The sequence below is a fragment of the Staurois parvus genome, unplaced genomic scaffold (assembly GCF_062004578.1).
Source record: "Staurois parvus isolate SC_StPar_1 unplaced genomic scaffold, SC_StPar_1.0 ptg000688l, whole genome shotgun sequence".
In the NCBI taxonomy this organism is placed as follows: Eukaryota; Metazoa; Chordata; class Amphibia; order Anura; family Ranidae; genus Staurois; species Staurois parvus.
In genome coordinates, this window is record NW_028318484.1 from 439,638 (window position 1) to 460,935 (window position 21,298).

Below are 21,298 nucleotides of genomic sequence, written 5' to 3' on the forward strand. Positions count from 1 at the left end.
TTATTGACATGGACGTTTCAGGTTCTGAGTATAGACAGAATGATCATCTAATAGCTAAGTTTATGTATAAAAAAGTTGCATTGTGAATGTCTAAGCATTTATGCAAAATACACAAATACCAATAATATTTGCAATTCATGTATAATGTCAGTTTCTATTTGTTGCCTTTGTTGCACTTTGCACTGGGTGAATGTAACATTCCCCAAAATAGGCCTAAGAACATTAGAGACCAATAGAGAAACTAGCCAAACACTATAGGAGTACTTCTGAACCAGAAAAGAAATATGAGGGATACCTCTGCTTTATAAAAAGTCTATAGAGATTCCTGTGGGAATGGCCAAACAAATGGGTGTTAAGCAAACCTCCAGCTGCAGTATGAAGTGAAACATTTAGCATTAGGATTAGGATCTTTTAAAATCGTACCAACTACCCCAAGATTTTAAAAAAATTTTGTATACTAATCTTCAGTATCTCCTGTATGTATTGAATTATCACCTGCAGTATCCCTGTATTTTGGGGCAGACCCAACAAATGTGTGCCATTGTTCCCTTACTCCCACGCCCTCGCCAAAGCAGAGGTGATACCTCTGATCTCTGCTTATGTGCTATATTAGGTGTAATGTATCATCTTGCAAGACATTTATAATTCATTTCAACCGTGTTTATATTCACCACCCCATGTGTTAATCTAGAAACATTTTTTCTGTTGTTGCTCATTCCGTTTTGTTCCAAGATCCTTTTCCCACTTATCTATGAACTCTTGAGGCTCTAATCCAGATATTTTCATGAGGATCTTATAGATTCTAGAGGTAACATGTTTTTGTATTTTATTTAAACTTAACATATGCTCTAAAGGGTACATTTCCTCCTCTGTCCTTAATGGTTGTGGGAGCTTTGCAACAAAATGTCTCAATTGATAATATCTCCATTCAGCTAATGTTGAAAATATTTCTTTCTTATTTTTTAAATCGTGAAAAGAACATAATTCCCCTTTATTTACATTATCTTTCAAACGTGTGTTACTATCCTTTATCCATTTTCCCGAGATACTTTCATTCCCAGGTGGGAAAAATTTTGTTCCCACCAATGGCATTAAAAGTGAATTATACTTCCATTTCATTTGCTTGTGTAATACATCCCATATCCTCAATACATTCTGTGGCAAAGTACTAGTGTTTTCATCCAATGTTCAAAACTCATCTGGTATCCAAATAATCCTATCTAATTGTGCCTTTCTTAATGTATTCTCAATTTTTACCCAACTTCTTCCCTTTGTATTATGTATCCAATCCCCTATTCATTACATTAACACTGAAATATAATACCTCGTAAAATATGGCATATTTAGTCCCCTTCTTAGTTTATTATTACTCACAAATTCATATTTAACTCTTGATTTTTATTGGCCCATATATATCTGAATATGATTTTTTTTAAGGGTCACAAAAAAGACCCTGGCAGTTGTATTGGGAGCATATTAAACTTATACAAGACTTTTGGTACTATGATCGTTTTTATCATATTTATACAACCTATCCAGGACACCCTATCTCTTGAAATTCTCCTCAGTTCATCCTTTGTTTCATTTATTAATGGGGTATAATTTGTCTGATATAGATTTTTTTAAGGACAGGGATAATTTTATTCCCAGGCATTTTAATTCTTTTTCCCTCCATGTAAAAGGGAATTCTTTTTGAAGAATTGGTTTCTCATTTTTTGGGACATTAATATTTAGCATCTCTGATTTTAATGATTATTTTCAGATTAGATACCTCTCCATAATCTTTTAATATTCTCATTAAATTAGGTAATGTTAATCTACGGTTTGTAACATAAAACAGCATGTCATCTGCATAAGATGCGACTTTATGCTCAACATCTCCTATCCACATTCCTCTAACATCTGCACTCTTTCTCACAATCACCAACAACGGCTCCAAAGATACTACAAACAGAAGGGGAGAAAGTGGGCATCCCTGTCTTGTTCTGTTGTACATTCTAAAAAACTTGGACAACAAGCCATTAACCTTCACCGCTGCTGATGGGCATCTATTACCTTTGCATATAACTTTTGTATCCGCATTTAACAAAGTTATAAGTCTGTAAGTGGAACAATGAAATCCATCTTTCCCCATCCTTTGGTATAACTGTAATATATGATTTTAGTGACTATTCCCTCATCTGTTTAATTTCCCAAAGCCATCAGGCCCGGGGCTCTTACCTGCTGCTGTGTTTTTTAATTCTAAGCTTACTTCATCTTGCGAAATTAAACTTTCTTAAGCTGTTAATCTAACTTCATTCAATTTGGGTAAGCCAGCTTCATTCAAATATGTCGGTCTTTTCTCCTTTCTTTCTTCACCTGTTTCTTTTTGGTTCTTAAATTTTTCTCTATATAGACTACTGTAATATTTATGAAATGTCTCAGCGATCTCAGTGGTTGAATAAACCATTTCTCCTTTTTCTTCTTTAATTCTTTCAATGAAATTCTTTGATTTCTTCTCCCTTAGCTTTCTCATTAAATATTTCCCTCATAATTCCATTTATTCCCCCACTGATATCTATCTTTCGAAACCCTATTAAAAATCTTTGTTTTCTTGTTCCATAATGTATTTTAGCTCTTCTTTTTTCATAGTTATCTCTTGCTGTGTATCTGTATCTATTTCTTTTTTATGCAATTGTTCCATCTTATATAATTCTTCCGTTATTGTCCTAATTTTCTTGTTCCGTACTTTTTTTTTTTCTGCTCCAATTGAAATCAGGATTCCCCTAATGTAGGCCTTGTGTGCTTCCCCCACTGTCGCCACGGACACTTCCTCATTCTCATTATCCTAAAATCTCCTCCCCCATTCCCACTTCCCTCCCTACCCCCAAAATACCCCTCTTTAAAAGCCCACTGGCCTAATTTTTGCCTTAGATTTGTTATCATGTTCGGTTTGTGTCCCAGGATGGGGCTCCAGACACGCATGCCCACACAAACCCCAGTATCTCATCTTGGATCTAAAATTCAGCAGTGCGTTTGGCCTCCTGACAACCCGCCGTAAGTCTCTATCTCTCAAAAAAAAAAAAAAAAAAACAACCCTCGACCCTACATCCTGTCTAACTTATTCTTTGCCACAAGGATATTGAAGAGGTGGATGAGGGGGATATCAAGCGGGGGGGGGGAGTGAAAAAAAAAAATTCAGCACCGCGCACTCTTCTCTTCCCTCCCTCCCCTCAAACCCACCTCTTCCCCATCATTTTTCTATTGCTATCTCTTTTTAGATACTCGTTGCCGTTTCTCTTTTCCTAGTACTACATATTCCTTCAGCCCCTCGGACCACCCTACAATGTCCAATGTCTGTGGTTCTAGTCTTTCACAAAAGTCTCTCATATCTTCTGGGAATCTCAATATGGCTGATTTGCCATCCTTCCACCTGATCAAACATGCAGGAAATCCCCAGTTATAAAGGACTTGTTTCTCTTTCATCTGGTCCAGTAATGGTTTCAGAAGTCTTCTTCTTGCAAGTGTCTCTGGAGCAATATCTGCGAAAATGTGCAACTTTATTTCTCCAAATTTTATTTCTGGTATCCTGTTCAACTTCTTCGGGATGTTTTCTTTATCTTCGTAATGATGGAAATGCATCACATCTCTTGGGGTGTTTGATGTTACTCTTTGGGACCTCCTTATCCTGTGCACTCTATTTTTAGTTGTTCAGTCTCTGCTCTCCCTATTATTGGATTAAACAGTTTTTCCATCTTTTCCGGGAGATCTTCTCCTTGAGATACCTCTGGTAAACCCCGGATCCTCAGATTGTTTCTTTCTTGATTTTCCTGGTCCTCCAATTTGTATGAGAGCGCACTCTGTTCTCTCATTTCCTCCATTTGCCCTTCTAATTTGTTAATTACCTGAGCTTGTTCTTCTAAACTTCTTTCTGTTTCTTCCTCTCTTGATAGAATTTGTCTCATATCATTATGTAATACCACCATTTCACTCTTTATGGAGCTTTCCAAGTTTGCAAACATTTCTTCAATTTCTAATTTTGTAGGCATTTGCAATCTCACTTCCTGCTTCCGTTCTTTTTCCTATTTCAATTTCCGAGTCTGTGACTTCTTTAATCTGGATCTTATCCATTGCCCCAAAAGATAGTCTTGTTTGATCTCCAGTGCAACTTACTTCTCCTTGTCTCTCAGCGATTTGATCATCTGGGCTTTTCTCCTGTAAAGGCATATACTTCTTTATTGTGCTTGTGTTTAGACTCGGTTGGGGAGTTTTTGTACCTCCTCCTTTAACTGATCTGTAAATCATCTTTACAATAATTTCTATATCTTCAGGCAGGGTATTTTTACAATTTTCCTGGGATATTACCAGAGATACTCATCTGGCTTTTCCTGAGCCCCTTTCAGTTCCCTTTCTAGGAATTATAGTCCATCTACCACTTCCTGAGTGCCCCTTCGTCTATTGAGCTTTTTGTACTTCTATACTTTTCCACAGTCCCACCTCTGAGACCCTTTAATCACTTCTATTGGTTTCCTCTTTTCTTCCAGTATCATCAGAAACAACAGTAGTAACACTGGGGATTTACTGCCTCCTGCGGCGACTCACCCACTCCACCTGAGCTCTGCTTCTTCCAACTTAGCTTCCGATACTGGGTTTTGGTCTTCCAGGGTCAAAAGATGCCACTTGTGTTCGGGGGTCACCTTCCCCAAAGACTACCGCTCCACAGGTTACCTGCACCATCCGCCGGTTACTCTGGGCTTCGGGACTCCCCTCCTCCACCACCTGACCGGTCACGTGGTCACCCCTGGCGTGTCTTGCTCCTCCGCTGGACCTTTTCTCCCTACCAGCTGCAAAATGGTTCACCGGTCTTCCTCAGCACCAGGACCTCGGCTCCTTAGGGCCCTCCAAACCAGGCACATCAAGCCTCCTCAAAAAGAATCCCCTTCAGACGTGTATAGGGTAAGAGGGTAAGCGCTAGCTGTATGACATTTCACAGAGGGTGTCTAGAGCTCCTAGCACCTGCAGCTTATGAGCGCCATGTTTGCTCCCAGGAATCCCCCCCACCCCTTTGTTCATAGGCAGCACAGTGGCTAAATGGTTAGCATTCCACCTGGCAGTGCAAGGGTCACTGGTTCAAATCCCAACCACGGCACCACCTGCCTGGAGTTTGCATGTTCTCCTTGTGCCTGCATGGGTTTTCTCTGGGTACTGCAGTTTCCTCCCATACTCCAAAGACATGCTGGTAGGTTCATAGGATCCTTTCTAAATTGGCCCTAGTATGTGTATGTATGAATGTGAGTTAGGGACCTTAGATTGTATGCCCCTTGAGGGTTAGGGACTGGTGTGAAAGTACAATACAGTCATGGCCGAAATTGTTGGCACCCTTGATATTTTTCCTGAAAATCAAGTATTTCACACAAAAAAGGTATTGCATTAACACATGTTTTGCTATACACATGTTTATTCCCTTTGTATGTATTGGAACAAATATAAAACAGAGGCAGAAAAGCAAATATGACATAATGTCACACAAAACCCCAAAAATGGGCTGGACAAAAGTATTGGCACCCTTAACTTAATATTTGGTTGCACACCCTTTGGAAAACATAACTGAAATCAGTCGCTTCCTATAACCATCAATAAGCTTCTGACACCTCTCACCCGGAATTTTGGACCACTCTTCCTTTGCAAACAGCTCCAGGTCTCTCTTATTGGAAGGACACCTTTTCCCAACAGCAATTTTAAGATCTCTCCACAGGTGTTCAATGGGATTTAGATCTGGGCTCATTGCTGGCCACTTCAGAACTCTCCAGCGCTTCTTTGCCATCCATTTCTGAGTGCTTTTTGACGTATGTTTGGGGTCATTGTCCTGCTGGAAGACCCAGGATCTTGGACGCAAACCCAGCTTTCTGACACTGGGCCCTACAGTGCGACCCAAAATCCTTTGGTAATCCTCAGATTTCATGATGCCTTGCACACAGTCAAGGCACCCAGTGCCAGAGGCAGCAAAACAACCCCAAAACATCATTGAACCTCCACCATATTTTACCGTAGGTACTGTGTTTTGTTCTTTGTAGGCCTCATTCCGTTTTCGGTAAACAGTAGAATGATGTGCTTTACCGAAAAGCTCTATCTTGGTCTCATCTGTCCACAAGACGTTTTCCCAGAAGGCTTTTGGCTTACTCAAGTACATTTTGGCAAACTGTAGTCTTGCTTTTTTATGTCTCTGTGTCAGCAGTGGGGTCCTCCTGGGTCTCCTGCCATAGCGTTTCATTTCATTTAAATGTCGACGGATAGTTCGCGCTGACACTGATGCTCCCTGAGCCTGCAGGACAGCTTGAATGTCTTTGGAACATGTTTGGGGCTGCTTATCCACCATCCGGACTATTCTGCGTTGCAATCTTTCATCAATTTTCCTCATCCGTCCACGACCAGGGAGATTAGCTACAGTGCCATGGGTTGCAAACTTCTTGATAATGTTGCGCACTGTGGACAAAGGCAAATCTAGTTCTCTGGAGATGGACTTGTAACCTTGAGATTGTTGATATTTTGCCACAATTTTGGTTCTCAGGTCCTCAGACAGTTCTCGTCTCCTCTTTCTGTTGTCCATGCTTAGTGTGGCACAGACAGACACACAATGCAAAGGTTAAGTGAACGTCTCTCCTTTTTATCTGCTTTCAGGTGTGATTTCTATATTGCCCACACCTGTTACTTGCCCCAGGTGAGTTTACAGGAGCATCACATGCTTGTAACATTCTTATTTATCCGCAGTTGTGAAAGGGTGCCAATACTTTTGTCCAGCCCATTTTTGGAGGTTTGTGTGACATTATGTCGAATTTGCTTTCTTTCCTCCCTTTTTTTGTTTTGTCCCAATACACACAAAGGGAATAAACATGTGTATAGCAAAACATGTGTTAATGCAATACGTTTCGTGAGAAATACATGATTTCCTGGAGAAATATCAAGGGTGCCAACAATTTCGGCCATGACTGTATATATGTAAAGTGCTGCGTAAATTGACAACGCTATATAAGTACCTGTAATGATGATAATAATAATAATAATGCTCACCTGTCAGCCAGGAATATTCGGCTGACAGCTTAATGTGCCAGGTGGGGAAAAGTCACTAGTTTTTAGGTGCCCTGAGCAAGAGGCTTTCACATTTATCATTTGTATGAATCCTGGCTGTCGTCTGTTCCCTCATTTCACAGTGGAAGGCTACAGACCTGGCAGTGTGAGGGCTGTGAGGAGGTATTTAATACTTCTTAGCCAGTTTATTTGATCTATTAAACTGAATATTGCTATGCAATATGAAATGTTAATAACATAGTAGATAATGATGCACTGTATATTCTTAGTGCATAACCTGTGGTTGCATACCCAGCTTTGATATTCAGTCAGTTTTTGGGAACCTAAGTTAATTAGATATGACTTTCACCCTATTGACAACTGTTAGGAAACAGCACGTTTTTGGTGCATTACTTACTCTTGACAAAGAGCAGAGTAGGTTTTAATTTTATTTAACCAAATCCCTTTAAATTTCTCCCTCTGTTACTGTAATTCAGCCTCACCCACAATTTGTCAATGTGTGCAATACATTATTTCTCTGCTTAGGATGCCCAAAGCATTTTGTCTTAATACCTTGAATATTCGCTTCTTCTTTTAAAAATCTGTGACCAATTGTTTGAAAGTATGTTAAAATGGTGACGTGATTTTTTTGGGTGTGGCTACAAATAGGAATGTGATTTTGTGGGTGTGGATGTGGGCATGTGCAGTCTGTGTCCTCCCCTGTGAATGGCACTCAACATAAGTGGCACCACAGCCCAGAGAGTAAGTCAAGGGAAACATGGTTTCTCTATGGCTTCCTGGGTCAATGGAGTAGTGTTCTGGTTGTCTACGCTGCAGCCTTGTGACCCTTGGCAGCCATTTTGGGTCAGCAGAGTCTTTAAAGTCCCTGCCCCCAGGTTTTGGTGCCCATTCTGCAAGTGGCTAGTGTAGGGTGAGAAACCCCGCTTGCTAGGGAAAGTATATAGGGGTAGGGAAAGGTTCCAGGCAAGGGGCAGGTTAGGGACTTTCTGTCCTCTAAGGAAACCTCCCCACCTGGGACTGGACTGGCCAGGCTGCACTTTAACCTCTGAGACAGACGCTGTTGGCATCTCTCCTCAGCCATATCTTGAACTGCACTGAGCTGTGAGTTTTTCCAGAAGTGGCGCTCTCCCACCAGGCTGTTTGTAATTTTGGCATTCTGCTCAATACAAGTTTCAGGTGGATTGCAACTGGGTGATTACTGCTACTGCACCACGCTGCACCACCCCTCACTTGGTGGAATTTGGCAGGCTATTTCCGTTACAGTGGGTGTGGAAGAAGGACTGGACTAGCTCTGCTAGGATCAGCCATGGCTCTGATATCCAAGATCAATGGCTTCAACATCCCCCTATTAGAATGGGAGGAGAGGCTGGAGAATGCCACATGCCTGTACTAGGTCCCGGCCCAGCTAGTGGTGTACTTGGCTATAAATGCTTCAGAGGATGATGCCCACAAAAAGGTGATGACACTGCCTGAAGAGGAAAGGGACACTAAAGAACAGATTGTAGCACACCTTGAGGGTCTCTTTGGGGAAAAGATGCTGCCGGAGCTAAGGTGGAGGTTCTTACTCAGGAAACCGCAGGAGCATGAAAACCTCACCCATTATGCAGTGGCTATCCAGGAGCTCTGGAGGCACCTAGAAAAGTGGGATCTGCACGGATGCACTGACATAACTGACTCTGATCACATGTTGAGGGATCAATTCATAGCAGGCCTGAAGCCTGGCTCAGTCTGGAGAGCACTGAGAAGGTTAAAGCACAACCTACAACATGCTTCTGAGATGCAGTGGTGGATGTGGTTGCCCAAGAGCAAGAAGAGGCAGATGTAACTGTAGCAGTGACCAAAAAGTATGAACTGGTATACCTCAAGGAGGAAGCCCTGGCACCTTCAGCACTGTCAGACCTACAAACTGCACTGAGGGAATTGGATCAGAATGTAACCACCTTAAAGCAAGAAAGAGCCTTTTCAAAAAAAGACTCTTCCCAACCCCAGAGGGGAAAAAACCCATTGCGCAGGAACTTGAAGAAGGACCAGAAATGCTGGCGGTGCAGCTGATATGGACACATTTCCAAGAATTGTGGGTGGTCTGGACTAAATAACTTCTCCAGGACAATGTTGAACTAGTAGCCCTCAAGGCAGAGGGACGACCCCCAAGACCTGAATGTCAAACTTCCAGCAAGCCAGAAGCCAGCCTAGTGGTATCTGCCCTGGTTAATGGACAGGAAGTCCCATACTTTGACACAGGGTCAGAGCTCACTGCTATGGAATGACTTTTAAGAAAAGAGATTTGGGGCAGGGGAGCAACTGGACCCCTTCTGGCTAACCCTCGAGCAGCCAAAAATCTAGCCATCCTGGTGGAAGGCATCACCTGGGTGAGGATCCAAATTGAGGACTAGGTGGTGGAGTGAGTGGGATTAGTGGTGTCCTGTGGCCCAATAAACCCGGCAGTGCATGTTGTGTTGGGTATGAACCTGGACTTACCCCACCTACTGGCCAAATATGAACACTCTGGCTGACAGGCCCATAGCTCTGGCTTGCGAGCAGTGTGGATCAGAGTATGCCAGGTCTTTGAAGCCCAACAGGAGGCAGCACTGAAACAGCCAAAACAAATGGTGGTGCATATGCCTCCTAAACAAAAACTACTGTTTGCACCCCTACAGGAGGTAGTCTGGTCCCTCCCCATAGGGACCCACCAAAAACTACAGGGAGCCACTGTTATGGTTGAATCCCACAAGGATACAGTGATGTCTGGGGAATGGATGGTGGGCCAAACCTTGTCCAAGGTCCACCGGGGATGAGTTTTGGTGCAACTCATCAACCTGGGCACCATGCCCATTGCACTACCCAGGCACACCATTCTAGCTGACCTATACGCAGTTCCTCATCACTGTGTCTCTGAGGCCCAACTGAGGGGGTGAAAGCTGTGTGTGCCTCCCTAGAAGTAGCTATTATGTCCTGGGACGCGGCCCAATACAAGTCACTACTGGAACAGTTTTACGCCCCTTTTAAAGACTTTCCCCAATCACCACAGAGAATGCTTGTGTTCACCACTAGTTCAGAGGATTACAGGTTCACCAAGGCCATTGACCATTCAATTCACACAGGGGATACACCACCAATCCGAAAGCGGTACTACCACATTCCACCAGCTCTGTGCCAGGAGGTCAAGGATTTGTTCCGTAATATGTTGCAAGGTGGGGTTATTCAGGTGAGTCACAGTCCTTTGGCCGCCCCTGTCATTCTGGAGTGCAAGGAAGATGGTGGCTTGTGGTTCTATGTGGACTAGTGCAAACTCAATGTCTGTACCCACTACCTCGGGTAAAAGAGTCTCTAATGCCATTAGGACAAACAAAGTTCTTCTCCACCTTAGACCTGGCTAGTGGCTACTGGCAGGTCCCAGTTGAGAACTAAAACTGAGACAAGACTGCCTTCATCACACCTTTGGGACTGTTTGAATTTAATCAGATGCCCTTTGACCTCAGCAATGCCCCCACTACCTTACAATGTTTAATGGAAAGATGTCTTGGAGACTTCAACACTGTGCTAATCTATCTTGAGGACATCATCATCTTTTCCAAGACATTTGAGGACCACGTCAAATATCTGACCTGGGTGTTCTCTCGTCTGGCACAATATGGACTGAAACTCAAACCTAGTAAGTGCCACATAATGTGGCAGTTGACACAGCATCTGGTGCATGTGGTTGAGGCTGGAGATGTGTTTCCAGACCCAGCTAAGTGCAAGCTGTCCATCGCTGGCCCCCTTCAAGGACTGTCACAGAGGTGCGCTCTTTTCTATCACTGGTGAGATATTACAGGCGATTTATTCCCAAGTTCGCTCAAAAAGCTGCCCCACTGACCCAGCTGCTGAGTGGACACAGCACCCAAAAAAGTTCTCCCTCACCTTCCATTTAGGCCCTGTGGTGCAATGCCCCACAAAAGACTTTCAAGACATTGAAGCAAAAGCTGACCTCCGCCCCGTTGCTGGCCTATGTGGACTACACCAAACCTTTTCGGGTCTATACGGATGGGAGCCTTCAAGGTCTGAGCGCTGACCTGGCCTAAATGCAGGATGGCCAGGAGAGGGTGATAGCCTACGCCAGTCACAGCCTACAGCCAACCAAAAAGAATCCTTACCACTATAACTCTTCCAAGTTCAAACTTCTCGCCTTGGTCCAAGCCTTCAATGAGAAGTTCTTCATGGATAAACATCCCCTGGTCTAAATGGAAACAGCCAAGTTTGGCGCACTGGAGTAGAGGTGGGCCACCAGAACGAATCAACCTCAAGATGCCCTGTCCCAATTTCTGGTGGAGCGCCCAGGCGAAGATGTGGAATGGGCACTGATTCAACTAAAAGACCCACAACTCATACAGGTACAGTTCTTTCTCTTCTGTAGGTAAAGGCCCATCTCCCAGGAGTGTTAGAAGATGTCTCCAGTTGCTCTGGCCATCCTGAGATAATGGGATAGGCTGGAACTTCAGGACAAAGTGCTCTACTGACAGGCCCACATCCCCTCCCGGGATATTCATAGTTACATAGTTAGTCTGGCTGAAAAAAGACAAAAGTCCATCCAGTTCAACCATAAAAAAAAAAGTTATAATCCTACACCCACAGTTGATCCAGAGGAAGGTAAAAAACCCAGCAAAGCATGATCTAATTTGCTTTTGCAGGGGAAAAAATTCCTTCCTGATCCCCCAATAGACAAACTGACATTCCCTGGATCAACTTGACCTATAAATGCTAATAACCAGTTATTTTCTGTGTATCCAAGAATGAATCCAGGCCTTTTTAAAGCAATTCACTGAGCTGGCCAGATCTAACGCTTAAGGAAGTTTATTCCACATTTTCACAGCTCTTACTGTGAAGAAACCTTTCCGTATTTGGAGATTAAATGTCTTTTTCTCTAGAAGTGAAGAGTGCCCCCTTGTCCTCTGTGATGACCTCAGGGTGAATAGCTCTACACCGAGTTCATTATATAAACCACTGATGCATTTATACATGTTGATCATATCCCCCCTTAATCTACTCTTCTCGAGAGGGAATAATTCAGTTCCTCTAATCTTTCCTCATATCTGAGCTCCTCCATGGCTCTTATCAGTTTGGTTGCCCTTTTTTCTCCAGTTCCCCAATGTTCTTTTTGTGAATTGGTGCTCAAAATTGAACTGCATATTCCATATGAGGTATTACTAATGATTTGTACCAGGGTAATATGATATCTCTCTCTCTGGAGTCTATACCTCTTTTAATACAAGAGAGGATTTTGCTTGCTTTAGAAACCACAGCTTGGCATTGCATGCCATTATTAAGCTTGTGATCTACCAGAACTCTCAGGTCTTTCTCCACCATTGATTCCCCCAGTTGTACTCCCCCCTAGTATGTATGATGCATGCATATTCTTAGCCCCCAAGTGCATAACCTTACATTTATCAACATTAAACCTCATTTGCCTCATAGTTGCCGAATTAAACAGTGCATTGAGGTCGGCTTGTAAGTTGGAGACATCCTGTAAGGACGTTATTCCACTGCACAGCTTGGTGTCATCTGCCAAGACTGAAATGGGGTTTTTAATCCCAAACCCTATATTGTTTATAAATATATTAAAAAGTAAGGGTCCCAACACTGAACCTTGGGGTACACCACTAACAACCCTAGACCATTCAGAGTATGAATCATTAACCACTTCTCTCTGAATACGATCTTTTAGACAAATTTCTATCTAGTTACATATGGATTTTTCCAAGCTTGTAGACTTTACCTTTACATTAGCCGTGTGTGGGGAACTGTGTCAAACACTTTTGCAAAATCCAAGTATACCACGTACACCTCCACCCCTCTCTCCAAGGTTTTACTCGCCTCCTCATAAAAAGAAATCAGATTTGTTTGACAACTTCTGTCTTTCATGAATCCATGCTGTCTGTTGTTTAAAATATTTTTTTCAAGCAGGAACTCATCTATGTGGTCATTTATTAAACTTTCCATTATCTTCCCAACTATAGAAGTTAAACTAACAGATCTATAATTACTTCGTAAAGATTTTGACCCCTTTTTAAATATAGGCACCATATTGGCCTTAGGCCAATCCAGTGGTACTATGCCAGTCATTAAAGAGTCCCTACAAATTAGAAACAATGGCTTTGAAATGACAGATCAATTCTTTAATGACCCGTGGGTGTATGCCATCCAGTCCAGGTGCTTTATTCACATTTATTCTGTCTATGCCTGGATCATATCAGTTGTGAGCCGATGTGGATCATTTGGAGCTGTGTCAATACCATGTCCATTATGGACAAGAGCTCCCCCATGCTCCTTTGTATACACAGAGCTGAAGAAGGTATTTAATAAATTTTCCTTCTCTTTGTCCCGAGTCACCCACTCTAGATTATTTTGTAAAGGGCCTACATGCTCGGACCTCACCTTTTTACTGTCAATATGTTTTTCAGGTCATGATCCACCAGTTGCACATCTTGGAGATCTGCCAGCTACTTCATGCTGCAAGTGGTCATTTTGGAGTGAATCGGACTGAGTCATTGGTTTCCAGGTATTTCTTCTATCACACTGGGTGTTTAAAGCCTGCCAGGAGTGCTAAAGTTGTACCATCCACAAGGCTGCCACTGAAAAGGGGCTACCCATGACTATCACCAGCTCCAAGCCTTTAAAGTTGGTGACTATGGACTTTCTCACCATCTCCAGCGTACCCTCTGGATACCAGTACGCACTGGTCTTCATTGATCACTTCACTAAATTTGCAGTGGTGGCGCCCACCAAAGACCAAACAGCTGCCACCACTGCCAAACTCTTTTGGGAGCACATTGTCTAACCTTATGGGTGTCCAAAGCAGATCCTTTCAGACCAAGGCCCAAACATTGAATTGGTGATTATGACAGAACCGTGCCACTTTAGTGATATTTGGAAGTCCCACAATACTACCTACCATCCTCAAGATAACAGGGCTTGTGAGCAGTTCAACCACACTCTGCTGGGCATGATTTGGATCTGAGTTATCAAGACCAGTGACATGAACATGTATGGGCCTTGGTGTGGGCCTACAACAACACAGTCCACCAAACTACTGGTAACACACCCTTCTTGCTCATGTTCGGGTGGTATGGCCGAATGCCCATGAATCTCCTCTTGGGAACCCCTGAACATATCTTACCTTGTACCCCTAGCTCCTGAGTGCAGGAACATTGGGAGTGGATGCAACTACCTAAGCAGTAATGTTGGACAAGCATAAGGACATGACTCCTGAGTCTGCCCTCAAGGAGTTGCCCCTGTGGCCAGGGGACTGGGTGTTAGTGAAAAACACAAAACGCACCCATGGTAGCAAGCTGGAGCTTAAGTGGGAATGCACCCCATACCAGGTGGTGGAGCAAACTTTCCCACTGACCCCTATCTATGCCCTGGTTTCTGAAGGGCCCGGCCCTGTAAAGAAATTACTGGACCGAAACATGTTGAGACCTTGCGTACTAGGTGGTGAGTGCTCCGAGAGGCCTGCCAATGACCTGGAAGCTTTCGACCCTACGGACCACCACTGGTGCACCCACTGACTGGTTCTTGCCATCCCATGTGTTTGAGTCTCCAGTCCCCAGTGACCCTGAGCCTGCTGGCTCTGATGTTCAGATTCCAGGTGATCCCGCCACCCTGGCTAGTGCCACAGGCCATACTGGTCGAAGGACAAGTTCTACTTAGGGCCCAAGTCTCAGAGTCACTACCTGAAGATGAACCTTGCCATGTGACTCTGTTGAAAGCCAAGAGAATCGCTGCCCTGTGCAGCCAAATTGAGGACAACTACCTGCCTGATTCTCTATGTTGTTTAACTGTATTTGCTGATTCTGCCTTATCCTGTTTTATTGCATTCTTGTGGGCATTTTATTGTGTTACAAGGCCGAGAACAGCATCTGTTAAAGAGGGCAGGTGCAGTCTGTGTTTTGTCCTGTGGGTGGTACTCAACCTGAGTGGAACCACAGCCTGGAGAGGAGATCAAGGGAAACATGGTTTCTCTATGGTTTCCTGGGTCAATGGAGCAGCGTTTTGGTTAGATATGCATAACAGTCAGCATCCTTAACAACCAGTAAATAACATGATTGTTGAGGAGCGGATGGCCACAGTGTCCTTAACAACAGATGAGTCATCAGCTGTCTGCGGAATTCTCCACTGACAGCTGAATGTCAACAAAACAATTGCCGGCAAGTAAAAATTATGGGAAAAAACATCATAGGGCCCCCCAATCCATACCAAGCCCTTCAGGTCTGGTATCACACAAGAATGGATCCTATGTATTTGCACCTTAACCTACTAAGCACACAGAGTAAATGATCCTCTTCCTTTGTGTATACCTAAAACTACAGTTTATATGAGAACCTTTGGCGTGGATATCAGCCGCATGCAGACACTAATCTAATTTTGCAGTTTCATTTGATATCTGGAGCTTTTTCTGACATCAAGCAATACTGTACTTTAGAAGGGTGATTTTCTAGTGAATATTATAATCTACAGTAGAACAATCAAATAAGTTGTAATTAAAATAGTCTAAAGCCTGATACACACTACTAGGTTTTTTTTTGTTTGTTTGTCTGTTTTTTTATTCAACCCAGCAGGCTGAAAGGAAAAAAACTGACAGCTCAGGAAGAGTCACTGTATGAACTATTGAATGTTAGTACAGAGATCTTCCCCACAGTGCTATTGTGTTTGGAGAGGGGAGCCCCCCCCCCCCCACCAGAACACTGCGGTCAGCACTCTCGGCCATTGAAGATCGACAGGCCTTTTTCTATCATGCCCCTTTGGCTGAACGACCAGCTTCTGTCAGACTAGCTTTCCTACACAAAGGCTAAATGTTTAGTTTCTACTGAACCGGCCGATGCCACCCGACATTCAGCCTGTGTGTACCAGGCTTTAGTGTATACAACATTCTGGAGTATTTCAACTTGCCCTGTGGGAGATTGGAATGATTACATGATGCTGCAGTAATTTCCATAACCTGTCTATTATTATTTTCTGCATTAAAATGACTCTTAGAGGGGCACAGCCCTAATATTAAACATTTTTTCAGTAATTTTTTTCATTATTTTGGTTATTTGTGATTTTTGTTTTGAAATACTTGCAGTCATCTGTAGTCTTTTCATATATAAAAGAAGAAAACGTGGAGGGTCAAAAATAATAACACTCATTGCCCAAAGAGACTCATATAATCCTGCCTGTCCTAAAAAGGAATCAAACTTGTACAAATATTGTAGTTATGTGTAAAAGGGGACTCACAAATATAATTTAAAAAGTTTACAAAATCAAAGGAAAAACTGAAAAAAGGGGGAAAAACAAAATAAAAGAAAATACCTATATGAGAAAACAAAAGAGATAGAGAAGGGATATCTCCATAATGGGACACGATTTTCAGTTCCCTAAAGCATGGGGCTGTTGTTTTGAGATAGAATCCCTTTTTCTGGACCCCTTCCTTGAAGCATCCATCTAATGCTGGAGAACATACAGTGAGGAACAGAAGTATTTGAACACCCTGCGATTTTGCAAGTTCTCCCACTTAGAAATCATGGAGGGGTCTGAAATTCACATTATAGGTGCATTCCCACTATGAGAGACAGAATTTAAAAATAAATTCAGGAAATCACATTGTATGATTTTTAAAGAATTTATTTGTCTTGCACTGCTGAACATAAGTATTTGAACACCTAAGAAACAGCAAGAATTCTGGCTCTCAAAGACCTGTTACTGTGCCTTTTAAAAGTCCACCTCTACTCCACTCATTATTCTAACTTAGTAGCACCTGTCTGAGCTCTTTAAAGACACCTGTCCACCCCACAGTCAGTCAGACGCCAACTACTACCATGGGCAAGACCAAAGAGCTGTCAAAAGACACCAGAAACAAAATTGTGGACCTCCACAAGGCTGAAAAGGGCTACGGGGCAATTGTGAAACAGCTTGGTGAAAATAGATCAACTGTTGAATCAATTGTTAGAAAATGGAAGAGGCTAAAGATGACTGTCAGTCTTCCTCGGACTGGGGCTCCATGCAAGATCTCACCTCGTGGGGTATCACTGATGATAAGAAAGGTGAGGAATCAGCCCAGAACTACAAGGATGGAGCTGGTCAATGACATGAAGAGAGCTGGGACCACAGTTTCAAAGGTCACTGTCGGTAGAACACTACGCCGTCATGGTTTCAAATCATGCATTGCACGGAAGTTTCCCCTGCTCAAGTCATCACATGTCCATTGGACATTATACAAACCACCAAAATAGTATCTTTTCAAACCATTCATCTTCAAACGAGTTGATGGTGTTCCTTCTGATCAGGGGACAAGTTCTTTGGAACACGTTTTGCACACACTTTTCTCATGTTCAAATTCTCCATCCTGATTTCATGAACAATTGACTTTTCCTCTGCAATCATTCTGATAGTGAGCCGTCAGGTCTCAGAGCATCCACATTATGTTCCGTTTTTGAGGAAGAGGGGTGTCCTAATTCGTCTATAACACCTTTTCGTCCTTCCTTGAAGGCCTTGTGCTATGGGTACACTTGTGCAGATGATAGTGCAGCTTCTCCATAAGCTGTCCTCACCATTTCCATAGTTTCACTTTTACCCAATTTCACACAAGATTTTATTGTGCACCGCTGTTTCAAACTTGCTTGCATTTTTAACACAATGCACTTGAACAGGGTGTCACAAAAAAGAATGTCTCAACTCTGATGAGGCTGGAAAGCAACTGATCAGTGTTCTAACATATACTTGGCTCCCCACCCCAAGTGACCTTGGCCAGCTTCTCCCTTCACAGTGCCCTTCTCTAGCGTAGGAACTTCATTTTCATTATATTTTGGACACACCTCATATACACATTTTCAGGACTATAGAAAAATAAAGGTATTTAGTGTATTTAAATCCACTTTGTTGTGTGCAACATTTGCACACCCAGATATTGTCAAGTAAAAGTGGTAAAATCATGGCTATGCACATAGCAGAGCTATGGGGTGGGACTCGGAAGGTCCTTCTACTACAAAAGCTTCCTAAAGATGCCTGGCAGGTGAAACATGTAGAGGCAGAATCGTGTCCAGCCACACCCGGGTCAGGTGACATCATATCCGCATCCGGTTTATGGAATGCACACTCAATTCCCTGTCGAGCTGTGCTAGCATGCTGAGTGTATTAGTGCCAAGGATTGGGCACCAACTAATGTAAGTGTATATTTGGTTGATTTTATTTTATTAAACCTACTATACTATGAGACATTTCTCCTTCTGATTCTTGCTAACCTTGGCTATGGAGTAAATTGGGAGACCATTGAGAAGATATACACTGATGTTCCAAACTCTTGGGGACACAAAGCGCATTGGACCTTCTTTTAATTGAGGTCATGGATGGTTAGTGAGTGCAATATATGGTCTTATGGTGGTGGAGCACAAAGGATCTGCATGGAGCAACTTATTTGGCACCACAAGATTATGCACCTTTGTTTTTGATCTACAACCTGGTGTGGGACTTTTGTTTTTGTTCTTGACTTTGGACTCAATATATATCACTTTTAGCTTTTTACATGGTTCTATCACAGTTGGAATATTGTTCATAGAATATGTATATTTAGCGCCATATCTTAATTTATTATATGATAATGAATTGATGACATTTATTGGTCACTGACCAACTGTGACAAAGCTTTGTTAAAAAGTCCATTTTCTTTTCCAGCATGGCTGTGCACAAAGCCAGATCTGATAATACATAGTTTTATGTTAATGTGGAGGAACTTGGATGGCCTGCACAGAACCTTGACCTCATCTCCTAGATTGTAAGCTCCGAGGATCAGGGCCCTCCTATCCCTCTTGTATTGAACTGTATTGTTGCTGTATTGTCTCCCATTATATTGTAAAGCGCTGAGCAAACTGTTGGCGCTATATAAATCCTGTATAATAACAATATAATAATGTCCAGGCCTGTCTGAAGTTTGCCAATGACCATCTGGATGATCCAGAGGAGGCATGGGAGAAAGTCATGTGGTCAGACGAGACCAAAGTAGAACTTTTTGGTCTAAACTTCACTCGTCGTGTTTGGAGGAAAAAGGATGAGTTGCATCCCAAGAACACCATCCCTACTGTGAAGCATGGGGGTGGTAACATCATGCTTTGGTGGTGCTTTTCTGCGAAGGGGACAGGACAACTGGACTGTATTAAGGAGAGGATGAATGGGGCCATTTATTGTGAAATTTTGAGCAACAACCTCCTTCCCTCAGTCAGAGCATTGAAGATGGGTCGTGGCTGGGTCTTCCAACATGACAATGACCCAAAGCACACGGCCAGGATAACCAAGCAGTGGCTCTGTAAGAAGCATATCAAGGTTCTGGAGTGGCCTAGCCAGTCTCCAGACCTAAATCCAATAGAACATCTTTGGAGGGAGCTGAAACTCCGTGTTGCTCAGCGACAGCCCCGAAACCTGACAGATCTAGAGGAGATCTGTGTGGAGGAGTGGGCCAAAATCCCTATTGCAGTGTGTGCAAACCTGGTCAAGAACTACAGAAAATGTTTGACCTCTGTAATTGCAAACAAAGGCTTCTGTACCAAATATTAACACTGATTTTCCCAGGTGTTCAAATACTTATGTTCAGCAGTGCAAGACAAATTCTTAGAAATCATACAATGTGATTTCCTGAAAATTTTTTTTTAAATTCTGTCTCTGAGTGGGAATGCACCTACAATGTGAATTTCAGACCCCCTCCATGATTTCTAAGTGGGAGAACTTGCAAAATCGTAGGGCGTTCAAATACTTCTGTTCCTCACTGTATAGACTGATATAAAAGTAAGGGTGGGTGGATCAGTGAAACTGCAATGGACTAGGTTACTATTAGTGGTGCACCGAAAAAATTTAAATTCTTGGACTGAAGCTCAGAATGAATTTGTCCGAAATGGACAATATTTAAAATTTTTTTTTTTTATATATATATATATATATATATATATATATATATATATCATTTTTACATTTCAGGGATTTAAATGAATATGAATTTATTTTTAGCACCTTGTAATACCAATAGACTGCTTTTATACTGAGTAATTTTTGCAGTGCTTTTGCATTAAAAAAAAAAAAAAAGGCACAAGGAAAGCTCGGGAAAAATGCATCCCTTTAAATTCAGTGTATGTCTTCATACTGGTCCGTAGTGCTTCTCTTACGGTGTTAAAAAATACATGATGCATTTTTGGTACATATTTGGCGAGTTAAAAAAAAATGCACCAAAAATGCATCTCCCCAATGAGGCCTGGTTCACACCAATGCATTTTTTAGGGCTTTTTGCAGAAACGCACTACAGTCCATTTAGCATGGTTTCCTGTGGGGCACATTCACATCTATGATTTTTTGAGCTGCTGTGTTTTTAGAAAGGGTCAGGACTTTTTTAAACACAAAATGTTGTATTTTTGGTTTAATAGACTTCAATGGAGACGTTGCAGAAAATGCATATAGTGCATTTTTGACGAGTTTGCCACGTTTTTGATGCATTTCGTGTTTTTAATCTGCCCAGCAACAAGTTGCCCAATAAAAAAAAACCATAAAAAACACATTAAAAAAAGCGTAAAAAAACCCATGTAAAACGCACTGCAAAATGGACAAAATGCAAACCTATATTGGTGTGAATTGGGCCTGAACTGAATTGAAAACACACAGAAAATGAACTAGTTGCGTTTTTGATGCATTTTTAATCTGCTCAGCATCAAGTTGGCCAAAAAAAAAACATTCAAAAATGCAAAATGCATACAAAAAAGCATCAAACTCATGTGCAAAAATGCAAAATGCACTGCAAAACAGACAAAACACAAACTGCATTGGTGTGAACCAGGCCTGAAATGTATTGAAATTGCAGCAAAAATGCATAAAAAACACACACGTGTTGCACTTTTTTTTATGTGTTTTGCATTTTTAATCTGCCCAGCAAAAAGTTGGCCAAAAAACCCCCCATCCAAAAACGCATCAATAAATGCATAAAAACACACATGCAAAAATGTAAAATGCACTCCAAAACTGACAAAACGTAAACTGCATTGGTGTGAACCAGGCCTGAAATGCATTGAAAACCCATCAAAAATGCACACTTTGCATTTTTATGCATTTTTTGAGTCACATGACCTATGAAAAACGCTCCCTAAATGAGGTAAAATCACTGGGGAAATTGCGTGTTTTCGGCAGCCAATATTTTTATAATTTTTTTCCTATCGGCAAATTGCTGATAACACTATTTTCGGCCAAT

The 21,298-nt window shown here is 42.2% G+C and overlaps 1 protein-coding gene across 2 annotated transcripts in view; it reads right to left on the reverse strand.

Moving 5' to 3' along the window:
- The window catches only part of LOC149447415 (protein mono-ADP-ribosyltransferase PARP14-like), a 152,037-nt gene that overhangs the window by 65,923 nt on the left and 64,816 nt on the right, over window positions 1–21,298 (reverse strand). The window lies entirely within an intron of this gene.